Here is a 16,304-nt window from a genome sequence, read left to right on the forward strand (position 1 = left end):
ACCTGCTACTTATAGACAAGTGCAGAACTGTCATGTTCGCTAGGCGAGCAGAATGGCTCGCCTAGCGAAGGTCAAATATGAGCACAAAAAGCCCCTGCGCCCAGAGCAAACAGGGCCTGCTGAACTGTCATGTTCGCCTAGCGAACATACCTTCGCCTAGCGAAGGGCACGCTTCAACCTTCGCCCCAGCGAGGTTGAGAGGTTTTGCTACTGGAATGCTCGCTGGGGACTCGCTAGAGCCTCGCCTAGCGAGTGAGTGTTGGCTGCACTTTTCACCAAAACAGAATGAATTCGCTGCAAACTTCGCCCTGAGCTCGCCTAGCGAATTAATTTGCTAATTTACTGGAGCTGTTCGCCAGGAGCTCGCCTAGCGAACCCATTCTTCGCCGCAGCCTCGCCTAGCGAGCAGGCAGATGAAATGCACCTATTCTTTGGTTCCTTTGCCAATTCTTTTGTGTCTTTATTATCAATTAATTCATGCCTTTCCTGCACAATAACACACACATCAAAGGCACCAAGCTTGTTTATCAATGTAACGCATTCCATGTAAAACAAATGTGATTTTGACAATTAGAGCAAGGAAAAAGAGTGAAAGATGCCCACATATGATAGCTCAAATAAGCACTTTTGGGCATCTAACAGATGTGTGCTGGGACAACATGACGAAACCGGTCGAAAGGAGCATGCCATCTATTATCTAAGTAAGAGATTTATCGATTGTGAATCCCGATACTCACTCTTGGAGAAAACTTGTTGTGCTTTAGCATGGGCCGCTCGTCGTCTAAGACAATACATGATTTGCCACACTACTTTGTTGATCTCAAAAATGGATCCAATAAAGTACATCTTTGAAAAGCCTGCTTTAACTGGAAGACTCGCCCGTTGGCAGATGTTGCTATCTGAGTACGACATCCAATATGTGTCTCAGAAAGCCGTAAAAGGGAGTGTGTTGTCTGATTACCTGGCAAACCAGCCCGTTGAAGATTACCAGTCGTTGAAGTTTGACTTCCCGGATGAAGACATTATGGTAGTGAAAGACTATGAAATCCCAGGACTTGATGAAGGACCTGAACCCGGATCTCGGTGGAAGCTCATGTTTGATGGTTCCTCCAATTACATGGGGCATGGCGTAGGAGCTGTCCTGTTGAATCTGAATGGTGGATACACTCCTTTTACAACAAGGTTGTGTTTTGACTGCACGAACAATATAGCAGAATATGAGGCGTGCATCCTAGGCCTTGAAGCAGCAATTGATCTCCGAATCAAAATCCTCGAAGTATGTGGAGACTCAGCCTTGGTGATTGTCGCATCCGCGAAAAAACAACCGGCGGGACTCAAATAAAAACACAACACAGAGCCGCCACTGCGCGTTATTTATCCCAAGATAGGGAAAGGAAACGCTCAGAGAAACCTGGAAAGGAAATGGTCTTGCGACCAAAGAGAAAGGGTAAGGGAGTCGGTTACGCAAGGGGAAGGTATTAGCACCCCTCACGTCCGTCGTACTCGACGGGATCCACGTTCTAAGAGAAAGAAAAGGTTGCTAAAACATCACACACACACACGCACCGAAGACAACACATGTGGGGTTAAGGGGGAGAGAGCTCGACAGGACGTCGCATCCTATGCCTACGTATCTCGTCTGGAACGAGAATCAGAGCTGCCGTAGTTCGGCTTACGCACGCCAAACAACACACGCATCCAAACAGGCAAACGTGGAGCCTGAATGCCAATCACTGGACTTACATCAGCATCCGAACCAAAACGCACACAAAAGGGCAAACGTGGAGCCCGACCGCCAATCACTGGACTTACGTCGGCATCCGAACCCAACACACAACAGATAACAGGTAAACACATACAAAAAGAAAAAAAAGTGCCCGGAGAGGTCTCGCACGACCTCCTGCCTACATACCTCGTCTGGAACGAGGATCAGGGCGATGTAGTTCCCCCTCAAGGGAAAGGAAGAACATGCAAACTAGTAGGGAGTCGGGAACTCGAGCCTACAAGTCATCAAGCAAGCCAGAAGAGACGCTGAGACGTCAGAAGAAACGGCACACACAGACTAACAGGGAGTCGGGAACTCGAGCCTGATAGCTGCCAAACAAAACACACACAAAAAAGAAAAGGGTGCCCGGAGAGACCTCGCGCGGTCTCCTGCCTACATACCTCGTCTGGAACAAGGATCAGGGCGATGTAGTTCCCCTGAAAGGGAAAGAAAATCTAGCCAGAAACCAAGGGAAGACACACTACCAGGGAGCTGGACTCGAGCCTAGTGTTGTCATGCATCATTACCCTATGTTCAGGTTTCTACCTACTTGCACAACTGCAAGCTAATCCTATCCAGGAAGAAAGCAAGCATACAAGCATACAAGCAAACAGAGCAAACAAATATTCACAAAGCACACACTATAACCAGTCAAGTGAGGCTCAAACAATGGGTTTGACTGCCTAGGCAAGTCATCTGTACAGGGGTAGTATTCGCTCTTAACCTTGCCATTACGAGGCTAAGGTGAAGCAGATGAAAGGTGAGTGAAGATTAGACTTCACAGCTCTTATCCCTGACCAGGGAGAGCTTCAGACAAAGGAGCGTGGGTCCAGAATGGAGGGACCCTTCTACGCTCAAAGACTCTGACTCGATTGTGCAACAGCACAAGATCTTGGGTTTGTGTCCCAATGCATCAACACACAGCCGTGCGAGCAGAGGGACGACTCACAGAATAGTGGGGGATAGATTGCATATCCCTTTGATCCACCAATTGCCTTAATCAAGGACTTCACCTGCTTGGGCACAAATGTAAACAATCACAATCATCGCCTCTTAAGGAGGACTTCAGACAGTTTGCCCGGCCAAATAACAGGCCGGGTCTCCAGACTACATGAAGAATAGAAGTCCTACCTCAAGTGGTTTAAAAACCAAGCAGCAGCAAGCAAGTTCTTAAAGAACTGTAAGCGACTAAATGTACCTGAAATCAATCAAGTATCATCAGTACTCAGACAGACAACAATAAACAGCAAATGTTAATCAGTCAGACTATACAATCAAGCAACACAAAGGCAAGCTATAAGCTCAAGCTCAAGCTTCACAACCTACAAAACAAAGTTATGTTAGTACTCCACATCAAACAAACTCAATTTTATTAACTTGGCTCAATCCCTTTATGCATGGTGCTTTTCATCCTGAAAAATTAAGCAAATGTGAGACACAAGACCACTAGGCCAAGCCTAGGGTCCAAAAGTGAGAAAAAAATTCTAAACAGCAAACAATTCTCAACCAAAATCAAATTAATGCAATTCAAAAGCCAGAGCATTTAATCCCATACTCATATCACTCATCATATTCATTTCATGACCAAAACATGTCAACTTATGTCAAACACAACACCAAAAACACAAACAGAATGACTTTAACCAAATCCATATCAAAACAATTCCAAAAATCCTCAAATAATTTACACCTAAACAGGACATATTCAAGGTACAGCATGTCAATTTTCAGCTCAATTGGACAAAAGGAACTATGTCAATGAAAATCAAGAAAAACAGACACAAATATATGAGCCAAACCATAGCATCAACACATGCATTCACTTCAAAAAATCATAAGTCAATGAAAACAATTAAGAAATGAATGAGACCAAAACAGGGATGTCCTACAATGTGTCTACAACCATCATACCAAATTTCATGTTCATCTAAAACCATATGAGCATTTCACACAAGATATTCAAACATGTATCACATGAACTTGCATAATTGACCAACAGAGATGAAAAATATCAATAAAATTGAAAATGCCACATAAAAATCCAGAAAAATTCACATAGCATCTCAACATATCAATGATCATACATGCAAAATTTCAATCCATTCTAACAAGCATAGGCTAGGCAAATAAATTCATGAAGTTAACCTAGCTAGGTGTGACACAAATTGTCACACCTAAGTTCAAAAATTCACATCTCACACCACAGGTATCAAAAATTCACAAACTTTATATGTAAATCACCAGCAACATGTCTACAATCACCACAAAACATTTCAGACATTTCTTTTAAGGCATGAGAATTTCACATCAAAAATGGCAAAATGTGCACAAATATACCACAAGTCAAACAACCCTAGGTCAAACCAATTTTTCACCAAGCACAATTTCTAAAATTATGTCCATAAAATTCTAGAGAGAAAATGGGAACTATAGAAAAAATCCTCCTATTTTTTTGACTTTCCAATAATTTTCTATGAATTTTTTAAGGTCAAAATGATTTATGTAATATTATTTAAGTGTTATAATTAATTAAATGATAACAGTGGCAATTGTGTAAATATCAAGTCCAAGGCAAAACGAAATCACTCCACATTAATTCATTGTCAGCTCGTGATTGGCTAAGGCGTGGAGGGAAACACGATTCAAATTTGCACACAAGCTTCAGCGGATCAAACGCAAACATTTCCAGAAAACTTCTTCTTCTTCGCGCGGTATACACTCATCTACCTCCAGCTTCGGTTTTGCTCATTTCTCAACCAAAACTCACAAACAAATAACCATTGGAAAGGTCTAAGCATGTAGAGTTCAGATATGCAAATGATTTCAACTAATTCTTCCTAAATTTCACGAATCGAACGCTTTAGGTTTTCACATCAAAGCTTTGAATCAACATTTCTCTCAACTCACTCAATCATTTCACAAACCACAAGCTACATGTTAACCTATGATAAATGATCTACACAAAGCATATGACAATTTAAAGAATCATGAGACTCGAATTTTGAGTACCTTGCAATGGCAGTGATGCTTCTTGATGCTTTGGCTCGAAATTCCTCAAAACAGATCGAGATTGAGGTTTGGAGAAGTGAATTCAAGGCTTAGTTTGGATCGAAGTTGCTCCAAGTGCAAGAAATTCCAATTCACCATTGATGCACATACTTTGAACAGTGGAGATTCATGGAGCCTTTGATGTTGATCTTTAAAAACAGTTGAAGAAGATGATAATTGGAAGAAGCAGCAAGAAAAACCACACGATTTGATGGAGAATTGAGAGAGGTTTTTGGAATTTGCTCTTGTGTGTTCTTGAGAGAATTTGGGAAATTGGAGGGAAAAGAGATTGAGATTTTGGGAAATGTGAATTCTGTTAGAGTTTGTTATGATTAAGCTTAAGTACCTCCAATTAATCAAGCTCCTTAATCATCTTAATTAACATAATGCAATGTTTAGCAAAATGTCATTTTCCAAACTAAGGGCAAAATGGTAACTTCACATGCCAGCTCATTGACAGCTCATTGACAGCTCACACACTCTCAAAATGACATGTGTGAGCTGTTGCAACTTGTCTCATGTTGATTGGATACATATTTTGCAATTTCACTAGGTGATGGCACTTTGTTCATTTTTTCAAGTTCATTTCAAAAGTCAATTCTCAAACCACAAGGCCTTGGCATGTTATGAGCATTCCAACAATTTTCAAATGTCATTTGTGAAGTGTTGCAAAAATCCCCATTCCAAAATTCTCATTATTTCTCAAGTTGGACAATTTTGCCCCTGGACTTTTAACTGTACAGTTGAAATTTGACTTTTTGCATTGACCATTTTTGATGAAATCCAATTATGCATCATGAAAGTACATGTCAAATGGAGTTTGTGCATAAAAAGATCACTCAATTTGGACACTCCATGTGGAAGTTATGCCCCTCTGATTATGGGTCATTTTTGAAATTGACTGGACCATAACTTGCCAACCATACATGGGATTTTCAAGTTCTTGGACTTTTTGGAAAGGTGAGACCAAGATCTACAACTTTCATGTTGAACAAATTTTCATTTGGAGCTTCCTTGGACATGTAATTTTGAGGTCAAAAACTTTCCATTTTTGGAAACTTCCATTACAAGTCACTTTCTATTTTTGGCAATTTTTGTTTTGACTTTATTTTCTCCATTCTTGAGCTTTGACATGTAAAATAACACTTGTTCCAACATGAATGAAGTGTATCCAACTCATTTCCACCTCCAAATCCATTAAATCATGTACAGTTGACCACAATTGACTTTTCAACTGATAGATGAATTTGGCAATGCATAGATCAAACTGAACCCCAATCTCCTGATGAAATGGCTCAAGGATGAAACCTAGCCTCCATTATCTCAATAAAACCATGGGATGATCCCCATATACATCATAGACCCCATCTCCTGATCATGCCCTGATTGGCCCAATGCAACTGATTAGGGTTGACCAGTGGTCAAAACCCTAATCTCAAGGAAAGTGCTTCAACACTCTGATAATATCAAACCATGATGATGATGAATCATTGTAATCAAGATGAAGACCAATATCCTTTGAGAATCACAAAACCCTAACTCATAGCCCAATCCTCAGATGGCTAATGATCAGTCAATAAAACCCTAGCTTGCACATGACCTCTTCATCTCCTGATCAAGACTTATGAGGATGACTTGCACAATGTAACCACATGATATGCAATATGCAATGCCTAATGTCCTAAAAATGATATGTAATATGTTAATGCTAGTCCCAAGAGAGGAGGGCAAATTTTGAGGTGTTACAGCTGCCCCTATTCAATCCACTGTGAACCTGTCGATATGAATAGCCTCGGCTTTCAGATGATCAGGATGAAGAGTGATTGAATACCAAGAACAGACGAACAATTTGCACTCTGATGGGATATAATTAACAACGCCTGTCAGCATCGGCGAAGAAACAATCTTGAAAGAAAATCCGCCTGAGACGGAGAAAGTCGGCCTGATCCCCGAAACAGAAACGTCGACCTGGATACCAAAACAACACTGTCGACCTGGATACCAAAATAAATGGTAACACAGGGATAACTATGGCCTGAACGTCACATCCGCTGGGGATTATTATTCCTTTCTTTTTTATGCTTTTCTTGAACCCCGAGATTTGCTGATAATCGCTTTTTTCATTTTCTTGAACCCCAAAATTTTCTCTTGCGCAAATGATCCTCGGATCCCTGCATTTGAACCCCGCTCTCCTGTTTGCCAAACAATGAACCCCATTCTCCGATTTGAACCCCAGTCGCCTGACGATAACTCGCGATCGCCAATATGAACCCCGTTCTCCAGAAGATGCCGCAACATCTCCCTTTCTCCGTTTGAACCCCATCTCCAGAAAATGCCTCAACATTTCCTTTTCTCCATTTGAACCCCGTTCTCCAACCTCTCGTGATAATTCCGCTGGCAACGTCGGAAATAACACCAAACCACTCTGAGGGCGACATGTCAGAGGGTATACCTTCACAAAAGAAGGTAGCATGTGTATCTCTTCCTCAGAAGACACCTGTAACGACCTCCATTGGCCTCAGCCAGAGTCTAAGGTAACACATGAACAGAAGATAATCCTACGGACCTCATCCTGGATATAATCTCCAACTCCGATCTCTGTTTGAACCCCAGAAAATGCCTCAGCATTTCTTTTCTCCGATTGAACCCCGCTCTCCAGAAAATGCCTCAACATCTTCTTTTCTCCATTTGAACCCCGGAAATCGCGCTGATCGCGTAACGTCTTCTGATTTTAACTCCATCTCTGTCCGACGGAAACATTTCCTCCAATATCGCACTACTGGGGAACACTGCGGATCTGACGTCATGATACTAGACTCCTCAGAGTAACATCTTCACCATCCGGTGCACCAAAACTTCAAGCGGTAACCACGGCTCGAATTGTGCTGAACGCCAAACATTTCCCATCTCTGCTCGACGGAAAACAATCACTCCAGTATCGCACTACTGGGGAATATCTTTGATTCAATCACGAGGCTAAACTCCTCGGAGTAACACCTCTTCACCTTTGGGCAAAACCATTTCTCGAACAGTAACCACGGTTTGAGACTAGCTTATGCTGGCAATATGATGCATGATTGATTTTTCTCTGCGTAATGCTCCATAATTATGGAAATGCTACGCGCTTTATTATTTTTCTATGCAACATGCTATGCTATTTTTTCATGATGAATGTATAAAAAATGTCCCCCTCAAGGGACTCTTCTGAGGAGCACGAGACACTCTGCTGAGGAACTCGGCAATACTCCGATCTCCACCCTACTGGGGAATACCACTGCTGCTGGGAAAAGGTAACCCTTGCTGGGGAAGAACCTCCTTTGCACCCAATCCGCTCGAGAAACCGCTGGGGATAAGCACCACCAACGCTCTGTGGGGATACAACAATCTTTGACTTGCTAGGGATATCAATCCTGACTCTGCTTCGAGAAAACCTCACAGATACCTGACGACTTCACTGGGGAAATGCTCACAGATACTCCGCTGGGAAACAGCCACCTCCAGGCCTGGCAACTGGGGAAGCCTCGATCTGACACATGCTGGGGGATAACCATCCTGGCCCTGCTAGGGAAAACGAATGCTACTCCGCTGGGGACAACTCATGCAATCCATAGGTAGGATACACTCAGCTGGGGATGCAAATATCCGTCATGGAAACTCGTCCAATCCACCGGTAGGATGATCACTGTTGGAGATATATTTCATTGAAACCCGCTCCACTCGGGGATAGCAACCTTCTGGCCTGGCTGCTGAGGAAACACCGCTTTAAACCTGCCGGGGATAATCATCCTAACTCGGCTGGGGACAACTCATGCAATCCATAGGTAGGATACACTCAGCTGGGGATGCAAATATCCGTCATGGAAACTCGTCCAATCCACCGGTAGGATGATCACTGTTGGAGATATATTTCATTGAAACCCGCTCCACTCGGGGATAGCAACCTTCTGGCCTGGCTGCTGAGGAAACACCGCTTTAAACCTGCCGGGGATAATCATCCTAACTCGGCTGGGGAAGCCACAGACCTTAATCTGCCGGGGATTTGGTCCTCACCACTCTGCTTGGGGACTTAGCTGGGGAAACAAGAAAAGTTGGTACAGAACACCCGTCGACTCGTCGAACCCTGGTATCCACCTCCCAATCTCGCATCAGCTTTCCATCTTTTGAGAATTCCCAGACTCGTCTGGACCTTTTTGTAAGACCCCAATTTTGGGCCCTAAGATCCCTCATGGCCCATATCATTCATATCATAGCCTCAAGGATCATTGCATGCCTTTGTTACCTCTTAGTGGATAGATTGCCTTGTGGGTTGTTTTCTTGATCACCAAGCATACTTTGCATTTGTATATCTTTGCTTTCATATGTTTATCATTCAAAAAGTACAAAAATATTGTCAGTCTAACCTTTTTGCTTGCAGATAAAGTAGTCATCAGCAATTAGGTCAAAATCAGTCAAAGTCAGTCAAAGCAATGGATGGTGGCCATTCTTGTGGAATTTGGGCACCATGATCATTAATCAAAGGTTCATACATCTTGAGACATCATTTGAAGTCAGGTTCTCAAGGATTTAGGGTTTGGAAATCATCAGAAGAAGTTCAATCAGTCCAAAACCCTAGAAAAGTCAATAGACAGTCAAACTTGGTCAACAGTTGATTTAATCAGAGATTTGATGGATAGAATTGATCTGAAGAAGTTCATTCATGCTTGTATAAACCTCATATATCATGTTCAACCTCATCATGGAAGAAAATCAAGTCAAACAGAAATTTTCCAGAAATAGAAAGTGGACCTGTAATTTCAACTGCCAAAAATGGAAACTTCTTGATCTTAAACTTACATCATGATACAAGCTTCAAATGAATTTTTGCCCAACATGAAAGTTGAAGATCTTGTTCTCCCATTTTCAAAAAGTCCAAGAACATCAAAATCCCATGTGTGGTTGTCAAGATATGATCAAATCATTTTCATCAATTTTTGAACTTCAACAAGCCATATCTCTCAAACCATAAGGCCAAATTTGGTGGGGTTTTTTCCTACAAACCACATTTTTCATCCCCTTTCCAAAAATATAAATTTCATGACCTAAAACCTTACCATTCAAAATGGCATTTTTGGACCTTTTCATTTAAAAATCAAGGTTTGACTCATAGTTGACTTTTTGATTTAGGACTTTTTTCTCATTTTTGCCAATTGGGAAATGTTTCATATATTATTTGTAATTTGCTCAAAGTCCAAAACCATCATCACATCACCATTTTACCACCATTTTGAACCATAGTACACTCTTGGCAATTTTAGCAATTGGTTGGAAAAGAGCAAAAGCAAGTACAGCATTCCTTTAGCAGACCAAAGACAGCATTTGTGCTGGCCATTTGCAGCATGCTCAGGCCCAAAATTGTGCAGACAAACATACCTCCATTTCCACTTATGCACCAACTTGGCATTTTTGCAAATTGATTTCAAAGAGCAAAATAAAGTACAGCCTTTTCATGTACAATAACAAACAGCAGAAGTATTGGTCTGTGCAGCCTGTTGGCAAGCCCATTCGACCAACTTATACCCTCCATTTTCCACTTGTGAGCAATTAGCAAAAGTGGCAATTGGTGATTTTTGAATTAAGCCAGCTTAGCACTCGGTTAACCATTGCTAAACAGACATATAAAAACACATTTCCTGCTCTTTCTAACCCTAGCCACAACTGGAAAACACACAGAAAACCTCATTCACTCCTCTCTTGCATTTTCTGCATATTGGCAATTGCTATTCCAAAATTTCAAAGGCCACGATTTTCTTTTCTTTGTTCCATGTTCTAGCCACCAGTTGGGAGTTGTTTGCACCATCAAACCACCACTGTAACCTTTTCATTGTGCCCTGTTTTCAAAGCATCCTCCCATGGCAGTTTGGATTTAGAGTCAAACCAAAGGTTGCTGAGCTAACATACATCAAAGATCAACATTGCCAAGCATAAGAGCCACCTGTTGCAGCACAACATCCATCAAAACCTCACTGCATTTTGCATTTCTTCAAAACCAAGTAAGGATTCAAATCCCTTCTTTCTCCATGCTATTATATGTTTATGAAAGGTCCTTCCATGCTTGTTCTAATGCAGCTTGAACCATGTTGAATGATCTATTGTATTGAGAGAAATCTGATTTTATTTCTTTGTGAGCAAATGATTTTTTTGATCGATTTGCCATGCTGGTTTTATTTCGATGGAATGTGATGATATATTTGTGATACTGGATGATTGTTGAGGAGTTTGGCATACCTAATTTCGATTTCTGAGCATAATAAATTTTCGAGTTGCATGAGGATTGTGATTGTATGCTGTTCATGCCAAACTTAACCCTGCCCAGTTTTTCTCATGAATGATTAAGTGTTTTGTTGTTGGTTGAGTTTAGGTGATGGTAGTAGTTGCTGAACCTTGTTTGTTTACCATGCTAAATGATTTTGTGTTGATGGATAACATGTTGGACACCATGCTGCTAGCTTGCTATTGTTCTTGATGATTACATGATTTGATGAGCATACCCTGCTGCTGTTATATTGGTTCTGTTATGTACTGTTGTGTGGTTTAGTTGTTCATGTTTTGTGTTATGATGATGATGACATGATGTTAACAATGCTGCTAAAACCATGTTGTTGTTGCTGCTATGTGCTGTTGTTTTTTATGAACATTGTTGAATGATAGAGCATGAACACATACTAACCTGCCCAGGAAAAAAACCACATGAATTGTATTTGTTGTGTTTGGTTTTTTTGGCTGTTTTGGACATTGCATGAACCTACTGTGCTATACCATGCTGCTAACCATGCTGTTATGCCCTGCTGTTCATGAGCCCTCATATTTTCCATAACTCCTACCCATGATGTGTTGGCTGCTTGCTAAATCCATGTTGTTGTGTGCTGTTGTTCATTTTGTTTGGATGTTGATAGACACCATGAACCATGCTGCTAAAATGAACTCTGTCATTATTTCTAGCAGAAAATTCAGCTTCATAGATGCATGAGTGTTGTTGCACATTTGTTCTGTTGTATGCTGCTATCCATTTGGTTTTGTTTGATCGTTTTGTTTGAAGTTTAACATGAGCCATGCTGCTGTTGTCTAAACCAACTATTTTGTCCATCATTATGCTCATGCTGCTGTATGTTTGGTCGAAACATGTTTGTTGGATGTTGATTGATACCTGCTTGATGACACCATGAGACATGCTGCACATGTCCTGCTGTTGTGTTTTTGTTTGGTTGGATTTTAGTTTGATGTTCTTAAAAAAAACATGATGAGCACATGATGATGGGTGATGTTGCATTGTTGGCCAAACCTTAAACTGCACGTGAACCCAGGATTTATGCATGTGGATGCTGTTGTTGTTGCTGTTGTTTGTTTTGGTTGGTGACTGTTATGTGTGGTTTGGTCGAATCATGATGTTACATGTTGCTGATATCATTGCTGTTGTTTACTTCGTTTGGTTACATGATGATGAACTTATGCTGTTGCTTGCTGTTGTGTATGATGAAGCATGATGAGGATGAACTTGGTTTGATGATTACATGATGATGATAACATTGAATATGCTTTGGCTGCTGTTAGAAACCCTAAGGGTTTATGTGAAAAAACCAGAATTTTGCTTTTAGCCGTGAGCACTGTTCCATTGGTTCCATCCAATGAGAACATTTCATTTTGTTTGCCAATGCTGTGTCGTTTCAATTAGTGAGGAGGATATTACAGCTATGCCACCCGTTGACTTGTGTTGACCACTTATGCCATGCCTTGTGTTCATACTTCACCCATAATTTCACCCAACTTCACAAATTAATTTCTCATTCAGTTCTTATCCAAAAAATCTTGATTTTTTTTCCTCATACTCATGAATGTGTCTAGAATTTTATTATGAATTTTAATTAATTTTCCATGTTCTGGATTTTAATTGATTATTATTTTCTTGACATGTGTGCATAAATGATACCCTTTGCCATTTCAATTGTGAAATTGTCATGTTGCATCCATTGCCTTTGAAATTTTTTGTGGTAAAACTAGACACATTGACCTTCATTTTGGTATAAAGTTTGTGCATTTATCACTTGTGGATTGAGAGTTATGATTTTTTGAAGTGGTGTGTTGTATTTGGTGTCATACCATGATCATGCATTTTCACAATTTTTGTTCACACACTTCCCTACATCCAAATGACTCTAAATTTTGCATGAATGATCCTTTACATGTCTAATTGATGTATGAATTTTCTTGGAATTAATCTTGCTGTTTTCCATTTAATTGAGAATTTTCCTCCATATGTGGTCATTTGTTGACTTTTTGTGCTATGCCTTGCCAAATCCTTTATGAAATTCTCAAATCTTATTGTATGACCATGAAATTTCATATGTGATAACTAGACATCTCAAGCTTTGCATTGGTGTTAATCTCATTCATTTCTCTCCTGTTTTCAAATTGATATGATTTTTTGAAGTTGACCCATGTTTGTTGACTTTCACCATGCTTACTTGAATTTGATTTGACTTCATGATTTTACTTGACTGCCTTCCTCTCATCCAAATGCCATGAAATTTTGCATGTATACCATGTTAGATGTTAGGATTGAGTGTGATTTATTTCATGATTTTTGAGATTGTTTGAGTTGACTTTTGAATGAAGTCTTTGCTGTTGACTTTTGTATGCTTCTCTTGCCATGCTTTGCATTCATTTGTGTATGAAATGACCATGATGCATGATTTGGTTATGAATCTAATTGAGAATGCTTCTTGAATGTTTAGACTTGGTTTGGGTTGACTTTTCCTTGCTGCCTTGACTTTTTCTTTCATCTTTGACCCTAGGCTAGTCCTAGTGGTCTTGTAAGCTTACCATTGAGCTGTTTGTTTCAGGTTAAGCACCAATGCCCCAAAGACCTTTCAATTTTGATTGAGTTGGTTTGTTTATCATGTGCTAACACTTGTTTTGTAGGTTGACTCATAGGCTTGAGTCTTTGTGCCTTGCACAATTGGTCCCTCTGTGTGACCATTGGTTCATTTTCTTTTGCTTTTGACTGTTGACTTGTTTACTAATGAGTTTGGCTTTTTCAGGTACCTTAGTTGCCTAAGTTCTTTGAACTTGATTGCTTGCTTTGCTATTTAGCATTTGCTTTGAGGTATAATTACTTCTTCTTCATGTAGTCTGGAGACCCGGTCTGTTATTTGACCGGGCAAACTGTCTGAAGTCCTCCTTAAGAGGCAATGCCTGTGTTTGTTTATATTTGTCCCAAGCAGGAAAAGTCCTTCAAGTAAAGCAATTGGTGGAAGGTAGGGATAAGTAATCTATCCCCCACTATTCAGTGTGTCCTCTCTTTGCTCCCATTACATGGTTGAAGCAATGAGATAAATACCCAAGATCTAATCGAGTCAATAATGTGGAGAGAGTTCCTACATTCTGAACTCCCACAATTTCTTTGATGCTCTCTCTGATTTGAGATTGAAGCAATGAGGCACACCCCTCATCTCCTATTCATCTGCTTCACCTGAGCCCCTCAATGGCCAGGTTAAGAGCGACCTTCACCCATTACAGTGGACTTTCAAAGTCAAACCCTCTTGTGTGAGCCCCCATTGTTTGGCTATAGAGTGTGCTGTTTGATATTCATTGCTTGATTGATTGCTTCATGCGCACTTGCTTGCTTATATGCTATGCATTTATCATCATCATCAATTGCCATTAGTGCATGATCATCTCATTTGTTTTGTGATGCTATCATTGTTGTTTGCCCATTGAGGACAATTGTAAGTCCATTGCTTTGGCATTTGCTCCTGTGATATGGAAGGATAGAGTGTAAGACCTCATTGGTCACTCATATCTTCTGTTTATCTGTTTGTATGTGAGGATACAGTTATAAGTCCCTGTAAGTTGGCATCTGTTATCCTGTGATCATGATTTGATCTGTTTGATGTTGTATGTGAGGTTGCAGTTATAAGTCCCTGTAAGTTGGCATCTGTTGTCCTGTGATCATAATTGGTTTTATCTGTTTGTATGTGAGGTTGCAGTTATAAGTCCCTGTAAGTTGGCATCTGCTTTCCTGTGATCATAGTTTGTTCATCTGTTTGTGTGAGAGGTTGCAATTATAAGTCCCTGTAAGTTGGCATTTGCATTCCTGTGATCATATTTGTTGCTTTTGTTCATGTATGTGAGGATCCATTGTAAGTCCCTGTGATGTGGCATTGGATTTCCTGTGAGCATACTGTGGAGTTAACCTAAGTCCAGATAAATTGGCAGTTGACTTCCATATTTCATCTTTGTTCTTTTTCTTTTGAGGAGATCGGTGTAAGTCCATTGAGTGGCATCTGACATCCCATTTCTGTTTTAGGAGATTGGTATAAGCCCAGTGATTGGCATCCGATATCCGCCTTTTGGATTTCATCTTTGTTTGTTTTCTATTATCCATTGCTATTCCAAAGGACACACTTGAATCATCTGCTATATGATTTCAAGAAGTGAACCGCCTGAGAAGTTTTACTATCCATCCCTCATCCATTCATCATTCATTACGTCTTAGAACCTTTTCACACTTTATCTTTTAAAACTTGACATAAGTGTTGTGCAAACATCTTCATGTTTTCTAACTAAAAACCTGGACTCAGGTCCTTGACCTTTTTTCAAACTCATTTCATAATACTTATTTGAATTGATCTTAATCATACTTTGACTCCATTTTTCATAATCATAATCAGTAACTTCACTCATTCACTTGTTTTGGCTGTGTCCATTAATCTTTTCATACATGAGCTAAAGGTTTGATTTATCTTAGTGGTTGATGTTAATCTCACCTTCTGTCTTTAGTGATTGAATTGTAAGTCTTCCTTGCCTATTATAGGGTTAACCCCTCTCTGGCCAGTTGAAGCTGTTCTCACATGGTGGACGTTGTTGTTTGTATAAGGTTGAGTTTTCTCCCGTGGATAACGTAAGACCTAGGGTTTGTGTTTAAAATTGAACCTAACCCACCTTTGGAAATCTTTTAGCCGAACTACGACGTTCTGATCCTTACCTTTGATGGAAGGTACGTAGGCAACGGGTTCATCCGTTCGAACCCAATACCCAATAAAAATGTATATTCTTTTCTCACCATCCCAATCATGTTTGCACAATCTTTATGTCATAACAAATAATAATTTTGCATAACAAGTGTGAAAAGGGCTCCCTAGGAGTACCTAGGACGTAGTGGGTGCCTAACACCTTCCCATTGCGTAATTTACCCCTTACCCAGAATCTTTGATCTTTTTATTAGTTTTCTACGTGTAAAACTTCTTAGGCTTTTGTTCGCTTTTTAGCCAGTCCTTTGGATAAATAAAAGTGCGGTGGCGACTCGAAAATTTCAATGTATCTCCTAGCTTATGATTTAATCGATAGATCATATAGCGACGAATACACCGCTACAGAAAAGTGGCGACTCCACTGGGGATAACCTCACCAGAATCCCTGGTGGTATTGCCTACTTTTCACCCTTGTTGTGATATAT

The sequence above is a fragment of the Lathyrus oleraceus genome, chromosome 1 (assembly GCF_024323335.1).
Source record: "Lathyrus oleraceus cultivar Zhongwan6 chromosome 1, CAAS_Psat_ZW6_1.0, whole genome shotgun sequence".
Lineage (NCBI taxonomy): Eukaryota > Viridiplantae > Streptophyta > Magnoliopsida > Fabales > Fabaceae > Lathyrus > Lathyrus oleraceus.